Raw genomic sequence first — 11,004 nt, 5'->3', positions numbered from 1 at the left:
AGACAGATATATGCAATTGCATAACATGTATAAAAGCATACTACTATGGACTTCATTGCACGAGGACTGGGTTCCAACCTAGGATGCTTCCTAGTTGGAGCCAGGATGGAGCCCAATGGAGCCCATCACATGCCATAGGGCTACTTCCAGCAGGGCACCATCCTGGCTCCATCCCAGAAGCATCCTATGATGGATCCCTGAGAACACAGAAGGCTTCCCATGTTCTCATAAGGTAATCTGAGGAAAGTGCAGGGGGAAGCCGGGCAGTGACAATTTTCCCCATGGGATAGGGAAGGGGGAGAAGTGGGCAATGCAGGGCTTGGGGCAATGGTTTCCCCCCTCTGTCCATCAGATTTGCCCCACTGCCCCATAGATGCCCCCACTTTTCCCCAGCAATATGAGGAGGTCCTATGTCTAGATGTGCATTGGGAATCCCTTTTGAGCACCATTGCATGGTTGTGTATTATATCAATGTCATAGCTCATTCATAATAAATTACACATCTTAGCCTCTGATGGAATATCTTGACACCTCCTCAAACCATTTGAGGAGTATGGATGGTGGTGCTGGTCGGTGATGTCAGGAGCTATAGTCCAACTTTGGTAATATCTTACTGAGACATCTTTTGGTCAGAATGATACATAATGCAAATTCTAAAATGCTCAGTAGTGAAAAGTTAGGGACTGAGACTCTTCAAAATACATATTTTTACAAATTTCAGGAAGCTAGCTATTCATTTTATTTATTTATTTATTTATTTATTTATTTATTTGCCATATTTATATACCAACCCTCTCAACCCGGAGGCAACTCAAGGCAGGTTCACAGTTGATTTTTTGAGAATACTGTGGGAGGAGACCACTTTCTGATGCTACAGATTGTTCCTTCCCAGTATTAACAGAAGAGTAGGAAGGTATAAAAGAAACATTGTGCTAACAATAATTAGCAATCCTCTGACTGCCTTAAAATGTGGTCTACTCTCTGCTAGTAGTTCAAAGGAGCTATCATCCCAAATTAAGTAGCATTAGAAGTTTAGGAAGAATTGTGGGGGCCTTAGTATCTCTGCTTTTATACCATTTCACACATCTGGCTCTATTATGTGGAGCATAGGTGGTGTGTACTCTCCCAACCAAACCTCTCAGTGCTGGCATCTTTTGGCCATGCAGCTGCAGTCCATCCAAATCTTACAAGCTGGGTACTAAGAGATTGTTGTCTTTTTAAAAGACTCAGTGCTGGCTGTCTTGAAAGAGTATGCAGTTGCTCGAGAGATGGCTTTCTAGCTTTCATATGATGTTAAAGAGTTTTGGGATTATTTTAGGTTGAGTTATTACTTGGATCACATTGCTTATACACATTATAGAGATAAATAAATGATTTGCCAATGAAGGTGAAGTTATCACAGGATTTTCCTAGCAAGATTTGTTCAGAGAGATTTTTGCCTTTGCCTTCCTTATCCAAAGTCTAACTTACCCAAAATTAGCTATTGGGTTTCTATGGATGAATGGTGATTTGAACTCTGGTCCCTAAAATTATAATCCAGCACTCAAATCACTATACTAGACTTATTCCCCTACACAGAGTAGGCCCACACAAATGGAAATTGTTCATTCCCACATAAGTCACATAGATTTGAACAGTGCTGCTTTAGGTAAGGCTATCGTTTGATTAATTTCAGAAGAGGTTTGCTCTAAGTCTGGGCTTAAACCAGCCTCTTCCCCCAGAGCCAAGGTGATTAGTGTTTGGGCTACAGCTTTGGAAACCAGGGTTTAAATTCTTTGGTTGGCCATGAAACCCTTTGAATGACCTTGAGTAAGTCATATGCTCTCAGCCTCAGAGAAAGGCAATGGAAAACCTCTTCTGAACAAACTTTGCCAAGAGACCACTGTAGTCATAGGTTAGAAACAATTTGAAGAACACTGACATCTAGAACTAGAGCATGCAGAAGAATCCTTTCATCTATTTCATGTCTGCATCTTGGTCCTGTAATCTAGAAGAAAACAAAAGCTTTTGCCATTGGAAAAAAACCATGGAAGTTCAAAATGCCTATTCCAGTCAGTAGACGTTTCCATTGGGAAGATCAAAACTCAGGAGAATGATTTACTTTTTCCTCTATCCTTGGTCTACAAGTTGTTGCATGTTGCATTTTCCTGTAATTAAGAATGACATGACCCTTGATTAACATCATTGCTATCTTCTGCCGTAGGTCTTGCTTCAAAGCAAAGCATCAGCAGAGCAGTTGTGGGAAAACATAGCTGCTCAAGGAATGATCAGCAAAACCCAGCGAAGCGCTGTTTTCCAGTGGGAGCTCTTGCCACATGGTACATTTTGAAAGTCTTTCCTGCCATATGGATTCACTATTGTTGACAAAAGCCTCAAATGCATAAAGCCTGCATGCCACACTTGTAATCACAAATGTCAAGGGCAATCGTCCCCTACGGACATTGCTTAATTGTGCCTTTTCCCTCCCAGTGAGAGTACTTGTATGACTTCACCGCAAGAGATCCCAGAGCAGAACTCAATGTCTTCCAAGCACAACGCTTCTAGCAGCCTTTTGGGCAATTTCGGAGAAACTAAAGAATGCTGCTTGCTAGCCTAAAGGGCGAGATAGACACAAACAGAGAAGAAATCCAAGCTGCATTCTCTCCCCCTCCCAATCCTGCTGAAATTCACCCTTTGTCACAGCAAACAATGGATAAACTGCCTGGAAGGGGAAATTTGAGTCCACAATCTATTTGACTTTTACGCACTGATAAGCGGAGAGATCCTGCCTTACATTTTGGAAGGGACACTGTAAACACAATTCCAGACAGAACAGGTCAAAGGAAGTCTCTCCTGCCTCAGGCTTAAAATGACACTTAAGTGCAACAGAAGAAAAGCAAAGGCAATTCCGACAGCAATAGAAACCTTCTTCCCCTGCCTTTTGGATTCAAATGCCACACATAGCTTTATGAGTGGAAAATGGTGCCGGACCCGTGATGGTGCCTGTATTTTTCTGCTTTCTGCTTTTGTCCTAGCATAGAAAATTGGTTGGGTGTATAGACAGGAAATTCTGAAGTGCAGCTTCTCAAAACTACAACAAAGGACAGTTGGTGTTCAGATTCTATACTAGGCCAAAATACTTTTCACAAATGAATATAAAGGAAAAGATGAAATGTTTAAATTGGAGTTACCCTTTACTTAGACTTAGGACATTTTCTTCCCCATAAGATGAAACTCAGCTGAAAGCTTACTTTTGGTTGCCTTCTTTTTCCATCTGGTGCTATATCAGCACTTGTTAATACTTGGATGGGAGTTTACCAACAAATCCAAGGTTCTGTTGACTATATTTCAGTGAAAGGAACTGGTAAGGAACTAACCCATATGATAAAATATGGTGGTTTTCTAAACCAAGAAAGAGAGGCAAAAGCAGGGTTACAGCTGATTGCGAGGGAGAGAATAGATGACCACAGATTATCTGCATAGCTATACAGTGGCTGGTTATACAGAAATAAAGATTGTGTATACTTTGGCTAACTAATAAATCAAAATGGAAACTGTTGTTAAAAATGATAATCATCATCATCATCTTTATTTATACCCTGCCACCATCTCCCCGATGGGGACTCGGAGCGGCTTACATGGGGCCCCCATGTTACAGCAAAATAAAACCAAAACATAAACAACAAGCAACATAATCAACATAATTAAAATTACATAGAAAAAAGTATAGACTATGATTTGGATGGGCAGTTGTGAAGCAACTAGCTAAGGTCATCAAGTAGTAAGATATGTCAACGACTAAAGTCATAATCACCCATGTCCTATTATCCCTAATTTTGGTCTAAGCTTGTGAAAGATAAATAGTGAAGAAAGCTGCCAGAAAAGCAATTAATTCAACTGAAATATGATGCCATAAAGCTAGCAATAGCATGGACCACCAAAATGCAAAAGAATGGGTCATACAGCAAATCAAGCTTGAATTCTACCTATAAGTGAAAATGACTTAGCTGAGGCTCTTCATGTTTAAAAACAATCTGCGCATCATAGGTGGGCTGATTGGAAAAGATGATAATGCATGGTGCAGTGAAAGAAGAAGGTTCTACTGGAGATGGATTGATTCCATCAAGGATGCCACAGTCATGAATTTTCAGATCTATTGATGACTGAGGTTCATGGAAATATTTCATTTATCAGGCTGCCAAAAGTCAAAGCTGACTTCATAGCACATAGCAACAGCAGCAACAACAACAATAACCTGTGAATTCTGGATACATACAACCAGACTGAGTATACTGGCCTATGAAACGGGACGTTACTTCTTGGGAACAGGCCTGAACAGAGACTTAATTTTGAATGGCTAACTAAATGCGTCAAGGATTTTGACATGATTTCTAATGATATAGTGGAATTATTTTATCTTTTCCAAAGCTGCTACAGTCTATTATGTAATAACACACATAGCACATAATAATACACATTTGTACTCCATATGGAAGAGCTGTGCTATTTACCTGATAGACCAAAATAAGTACTTCAAAGCCGTTACAGTCATTAGGGTAAACATGTATTTTGGCATGCATACTAATTTTGACAACATATACTATTTACCCCCATATGCTGGTAATTACACAGTCTATTGTGCAAAACCATACAAAGGCATACTTTCTTAAATGGATTTTTTTTTGTCATGATGGCTCCTAATGGTTCTTTCATAGTTGTTACATCTGTCATAGAAAGCAAATGCAGAGATCGTGTTAAAGTCAAACTCTGCCACTTTCACTTTTACCCCCCTTTCTTGTTTCAAAGAACAAGTAAAAAGATTGTGGTATAATGGGTGACATTTCAAGGAAATGAAAGGCTGGAAGAGAGGCATAGATTAAAATGTGTGTGAAAACAGACATCCATGTTTGTTCAGGCACTATAAATAATTTGGCCCTTTCATTTTAATGAGATGAAGGACTAACCCAAGATAGTTTAGCTGACTAAGGTGAAGGACATCCCTTTCCAGTTCCATGTGAGGAAGCTGTCTAGACTGGCAGTTGACTTTTGTTTGAATGCAGGTTTATGAGTTAGGACTTAAAGGCATTAAGCCACTATTCCATGGCAGTTGCATGATCATATTGCTACATATTGGTGAGTTTTAGCTCCTTGTGCTTACAGGTGATCTGAATTTGTTTTTTAAAAAATCCATACATTGTACATAGATTGATTGTCCTTCTTCAAGGGCTCCATTAAAAATAAACATAAATGCATATATTAACTCAGTTTTCCAGCCTTTAGAATGGGAACTCCCAAACACATGGGGGATTTCAAGTGTTTACTTCAAGGATGAGCAAGTTTGACTTAGCGCATAGCTAATTAGCCACCCTGAGGTCTCCCCCCCCCCCCCCCCCGGATGTGTGTGAGAAGGATGGGATAAAAATGTCTGAAATAAATAATAAACAATTTTCTATGCCAGGAAATACTGCAAGCATTTCTAGCCAACTAATGTACATATCTGTTCTTTAGTTTTGAGGCTTTGCGGGGATTGGGAGCTCAGAACCATAAATTTATATTACTGGAGGTTCCAGCAAGATAAAAATTAATATAATATAATACAGTATACTATGCTGTGTTTCATAAAACCTAACGTGCACACAAATTTCAAACTTTGATTTTAGGAAAAAAGATTTTTTTATAATATCTTTTAAGAATTCCCTATGCATGCACCATATGTTTTCTTTTTGTTTGTTTCAGTGTGTCTTTGTAGTGCAATCTTTCCTGTGGTGAAAGGAGGGAGTGTAAAGAAACCCACAAATCATCAGTTAGTACAAGTCTATTTTATTAAGTCTATGGGCCTGCTGGGGAGACACCCGAAATAGGAAGCACACTTCGCAAAAACAAACAGTTAAATACTATAGCCATTTGGCTAAGGCTGAGAAAAAAATGGTGGGGGCCTGCAGAGTATTTTTGGGACTGGGATTCTTCCTTGTGCCCCTCTTCCTCTTCCTCTTTCTCGAGATGGGACAGTTTAACAAGAAAAAAATTGCAAAAGTAAGGCACACCCTCAAATGTAAAGAATACCCCATTTTGAAGCCTCTTAAATGAGAAAAATGTGTACCTTAGATTCAATGAAATATGGTGTAATGGCACAGAAATCAGCAGATCCCTAGATTCAAAGAAATATGGTGTATACGCCCAGTGTACCTGTCCGAACGTATCTCCTTCTAAGTCCCGCCTAGGAATTTAAGATCTTCTGGAGGGGCCCTGCTCTCGGCCCCGCCCTTGTCACAAATGAGGTTGGCGGGGACGAGGGACAGGGACTTCTCAGTGGTGGCCCCCCGCCTGTGGAATTCACTCCCCCGGGAAATTAGATCATCGTCATCCCTCCTCTCTTTCAGAAGGAAATTAAAAACATGGATATGGGACCAGGCCTTTGGGTAATCTGGCAGACTGACAATAGACAATGATGACTAAAGCTTTGGAAATGGACTATGATAAGCGGAATGAATTTATTAATTATGGACTTGGCAAAACGATGGCCACCAGGTGGGCTTTTTATTGTATTTTTATTGTATTAATGTAATGTTTAATTGTTATAATTATTGTTACTGTGTATTTTATTGTGTGAATTGTAGGCATCAACGTATGCCAGTTGGAAGCTGCCCTGAGTCCCCCTTAGGGGGCTGAGAAGGTCGAGGTAGAAGTACTCAAAATAAATAAATAAATAAATAAACAAACAAACAAATAAATAATGTTTAAATATAATTTTGTTTGGGGAAGGAAAAAGGACATCAGGTACTGTAGATCTGGGGCTGCAAAAGATAGGGACAGTTATATGTAGTTTACATGTTTCCATCTGTGGGATATTGAAGGATATGATTTCCTATGTGAAATATTAAGAGTATGCTGAAGGATATCAATGTATAAATACTCCTCCTTTCAATTGTCATTCAAGTCACAAAGGTCTCTGAAGTACAGATCCAATATATTTTACCAGATCTTTGGAAAGTTATTATTTTTGCCACACTTCTCAAAATGTCCTAGTTGGTAGATCTACTGGCCAGAAAGGCGGCCATTCGATTTGAGGAGTTAACAGTCCAGAAAGGAAGCATTCTAAACTCTAGATCGTATTGCCTGAGGCAGATTAACAAATAGTCCCTTCCTTGCCATTAAAATTCACACATCCTAAAGAAACTCAAGTTCTTATCTCATAACATTGGACAGAAATTTCACCAAAGACCTCTCCCTATTCTTACCATTAAACATAACAATAACAACAAAGCAAATAATTAACTATTTTCTTTACTGACAAGCAGCAGCACTCAGTAACTGTAGTGTATTATTGGGCTAGTCTTGGTTTGATGCTGCATTCAGGATGGATAAAACAAACCTAGTGTGAACAGTCCCCATCCTCCCTCTACGTAGTCACGACAAACACCTGAACACAGCTTCAGAGGCCATGTTCTGCCCAATTTATTCAGTTCATATAACATTCTGCAATTTATCCTGTTCATATAATATTTAGCACATAGCATATGTGAATTATGGCTAACATGCTGTTCTGTGTTTTCCTACAGCAATGCAAAAAACAAAGTGAATAACAACCAGAAAAAAGGGTGGTAAGGTGGGGGTGGAGAAGGCAGAATCCTTTGTTTCCATTGTTAGCCTGAAAAGAAAATGAAGACTAAACAAAACCCGAGGAAAATGGGTAAAAATGATGGCCATATCAAAGAGTTTGTAGAGCAGAAAAAATCGCTCCCTGGACTTGGAAAAGCTCTTATCCGCTTCTGAATACACCAGCCAGCCCTTATGATGTCTTCCAATTACTGCTACCACATGTAGGATAACATTAGATGAGTGAAGACAACAAGCTCCCAAAGGTGAAATTCTTTCTCTCGCTCCCTCTCTCTTTTTTCTCTATCCACCACCCCAGACTGCCGACAAGAGCTGGTTTAGCATGAGCGAATCACCATACCGCTTTCTAGCAATGCAGGAGAGGAAAAAAAAGTCTAGTATATTTCACAGTGCTAACAAGCAAAAAGAAGACTGAAAATAGATGGGTGGATAGACAGATAGAATAATCTAATCAGGACTCTGTCCTCTATTGTAAGTTTTATCTGAATAGAGGAAGAGTGGGGGTAGAGTATGCTTAAACAAGACCTATTAGCAGTAAATAGTTCTGCCAATATCTGTCACAGTGGGAGAACTCCTCCAGCAATTTTCGCGATTAATTACCAGTGGCAAGCGTATTCATAATCTGGTGTTAATTTTGCTGAGCCTGAATGAACTCTGCTTCACCACACTCAGATATTGTTTCTCCTGCTACCAGTAGCATGAACTACATGTTCAGGTCATGCTGTGTCAAAAGAGTGGTAATGTGTTTGTATAAACACGAGAAGCACCTGCTTTTACCACATTTTAATTAATTTCCAGCTCCCTGCAACCTTCTCAACACTGTTTAGAATACAGACACTGCTTTTGTGCATTAATCTGGAAATACTAAGGAAATATATTTCTTTGCCCTTGCTTGAGGAAATAATTTCCCACAGTAAAGATACTACACTGCAGATTTTGTGGGATGGTGGGCCATAAAGTCTAGCCCAAGCTTAAATGTAAGAAATGTATAAATTACTCTCATGCTCTGGAGATAATAGTGAAAACACAAAAAATATTAGCTTGCAACATTTTTGTGCTTTCAAAAATACAGCTGTGTGAAATTATTTCAAGATTTTAAAAAATGAAATAGACAATAAATTAAGGAAAAATGAAATTCTCCTTTTAACATATCACTCGAAATAGGTATTTTTTGTTTGGTCAGGTATTCTCACATTAATTCAAAGTTTTACTTTTGAAAAACACATAGATAACTTGTAGATGGTCAAAATCCTCCCCTCTGAGAAATGTCATGAGACCCATTGCTTGTATTATAAGTCCTTGATTTGTTTGGTTTGCGTAATCTAACCTTCTCCTTAGCAGAGACCTTTCAATAAATAAACCAGTTAAGACAAGATTTGTTCAAAAGAGAAGACAATATTTTTTTTTCAGTTTTATAATCTAAGCTGGAAGAAAAAACACAATTGGATAGTTCAAATATCTGAGCTCCCCCTCCCTTAAATTTATGTATTCATTACACATTTCTTCTCAACGTAGGCATTTCACAATTGGTGAAATCTCTGGCAGAAAACCTAATCTAGTATATGCCCAGATCTGTAGGTGGGGCCAGGTACTATTTGGGACAGCCCCATGGTTACCATGGTGGCCATAAAGCCCTGAGCTGCTCCTGATAGGGTCGTGTCTGCATGGACATTGAAATCCCCCAGCACTATACTGGGACTCCAACGCCAGGCCCAAGACCACCCCAGCTAGTTCAGGGAGGGAGATTTTAGTGCAGTGGGATGGTCAGTACACTAGCAGAATCCCTATTCTGTCTCGGTCACCTACCCTCAGATGGACAAACTCAAATGTGTTTGACTATGGAGCATCTGGTCAGGGAGATGGAATCCCTATAGGCCACTGCGACCCTTCCAGTGTCCTTTTGCATGAGATCTGCTGATTTCTGTGCCAAACGCTCAGGCATGTCTGTGTATCTTACACACCAGAAGTCCTGAACTATTAATTATCTTCAAAAATGTGCAGGTTTCAATTACTTCCCCAGTGGAAAAATGGTAACATAATTTGGTTTTCCACATAGAAACAAAAGATATATGATACATGTCTAAATATCTATTCCCATGTCCACCCACAAAAATATGTGCTTACTGGGCTCTAGAATTATCTTCTGAATGAGGCTAGGCTCACTCCCCCCTTGCTGTCTGTTTGCTAGCAAATAAACATTTTCTTATTGTAGCAGATTCTTTGAAACTGATTATTTTAGAAAGGAGCTTTTTAAATATACTGTACTACTTTTAGTCTTTGTTTTTAAATCAATGATATTAAATCAATACTCTTTTAAGAATAATGCCTTGCATGTTTTTAGGTATATAAATGTTCTTTTTATCTTTGAAGCTGCTATGAGTCTTTTTCTTGAGGTAAATACAACTTTATAAACATAACTGTGCATTTTATAAGTAGGAATAGAAATAAAATATTAAAATAAGTAGAACAAAATAATCAACAGGCCCCTCGCTCCTTTGGTGGTAATAAACTAATACAAGTTATATCTTACTTTCAAAAAGGAAAAAAATAACCAGGACCCAACATGACAAAAACTGGCTTAGAAAAATACTTTTCCAGTGTTGGAGAACTTGAAGTCTTAAGACTTAATGGTGTTATCTCAGGGAAACATTTGCACAAGACTAATTTATCTCACAATGTAATTCAAAGTGAATTTTCCACTTCCAAGACTGCAGTGTGAATTGGCCATGAAATCAACACAAAAGAATGGGTGGAATACACTGATATATTACACCCTTCTTTGTTCTCAGCTTTATTTCGACCTTCTTGTGTATACTTACTGTCAGGCAAACAAACATATTGGTGTTGAAGGGATATATTTGAATACAATTTTCCATGTTAGCTGAACTGCTTGAAGAGGTTGTGCAGAAATGATTAGCTCCATTAAATATGGAGGGACTGGCACAAAGCAACACTGATTGGTTAATGAGGATTCTCAGAGATGTAATTATGAGACTACACCTGCCCAGGTTGGGATCCATTAACTAAGAACTATGATTTTATACAAAGAATGGTGCACTCCAGGGTGTACATTGTTTGCCTCCTAACACCCCCCACACCCCCAGCAACCATAACTGAGCTTTACATCAATGGCACCATAACTACCTATTGCGCAGCATCCGCTAAAAAGGCTCATGCATGCAAATTAAGACAACTTAGAACAAATGTGACTCACATCAATTTCTGCAAGGGAAAAGGGGGAGAAATGGAGGCCAGTTTGAAGTCCAAGAGGATCATGCAGTTTAGGGATCTGAAATGTTGAATCCTTAATTTGCTCTTCATGCAGTAAGCCTATTGAGGACTATGGTAGCACCTGAGTATTTGCGGCCTTAAAATTAGCATTTTGCTTCCTAGAGTAGACCTACATGT

This window comes from Anolis sagrei, chromosome 2 (genome assembly GCF_037176765.1).
Source record: "Anolis sagrei isolate rAnoSag1 chromosome 2, rAnoSag1.mat, whole genome shotgun sequence".
Taxonomy (NCBI): domain Eukaryota; kingdom Metazoa; phylum Chordata; class Lepidosauria; order Squamata; family Dactyloidae; genus Anolis; species Anolis sagrei.
The sequence above is the reverse complement of the archived record's forward strand: the minus strand, read 5'-3'. Positions refer to the sequence as shown.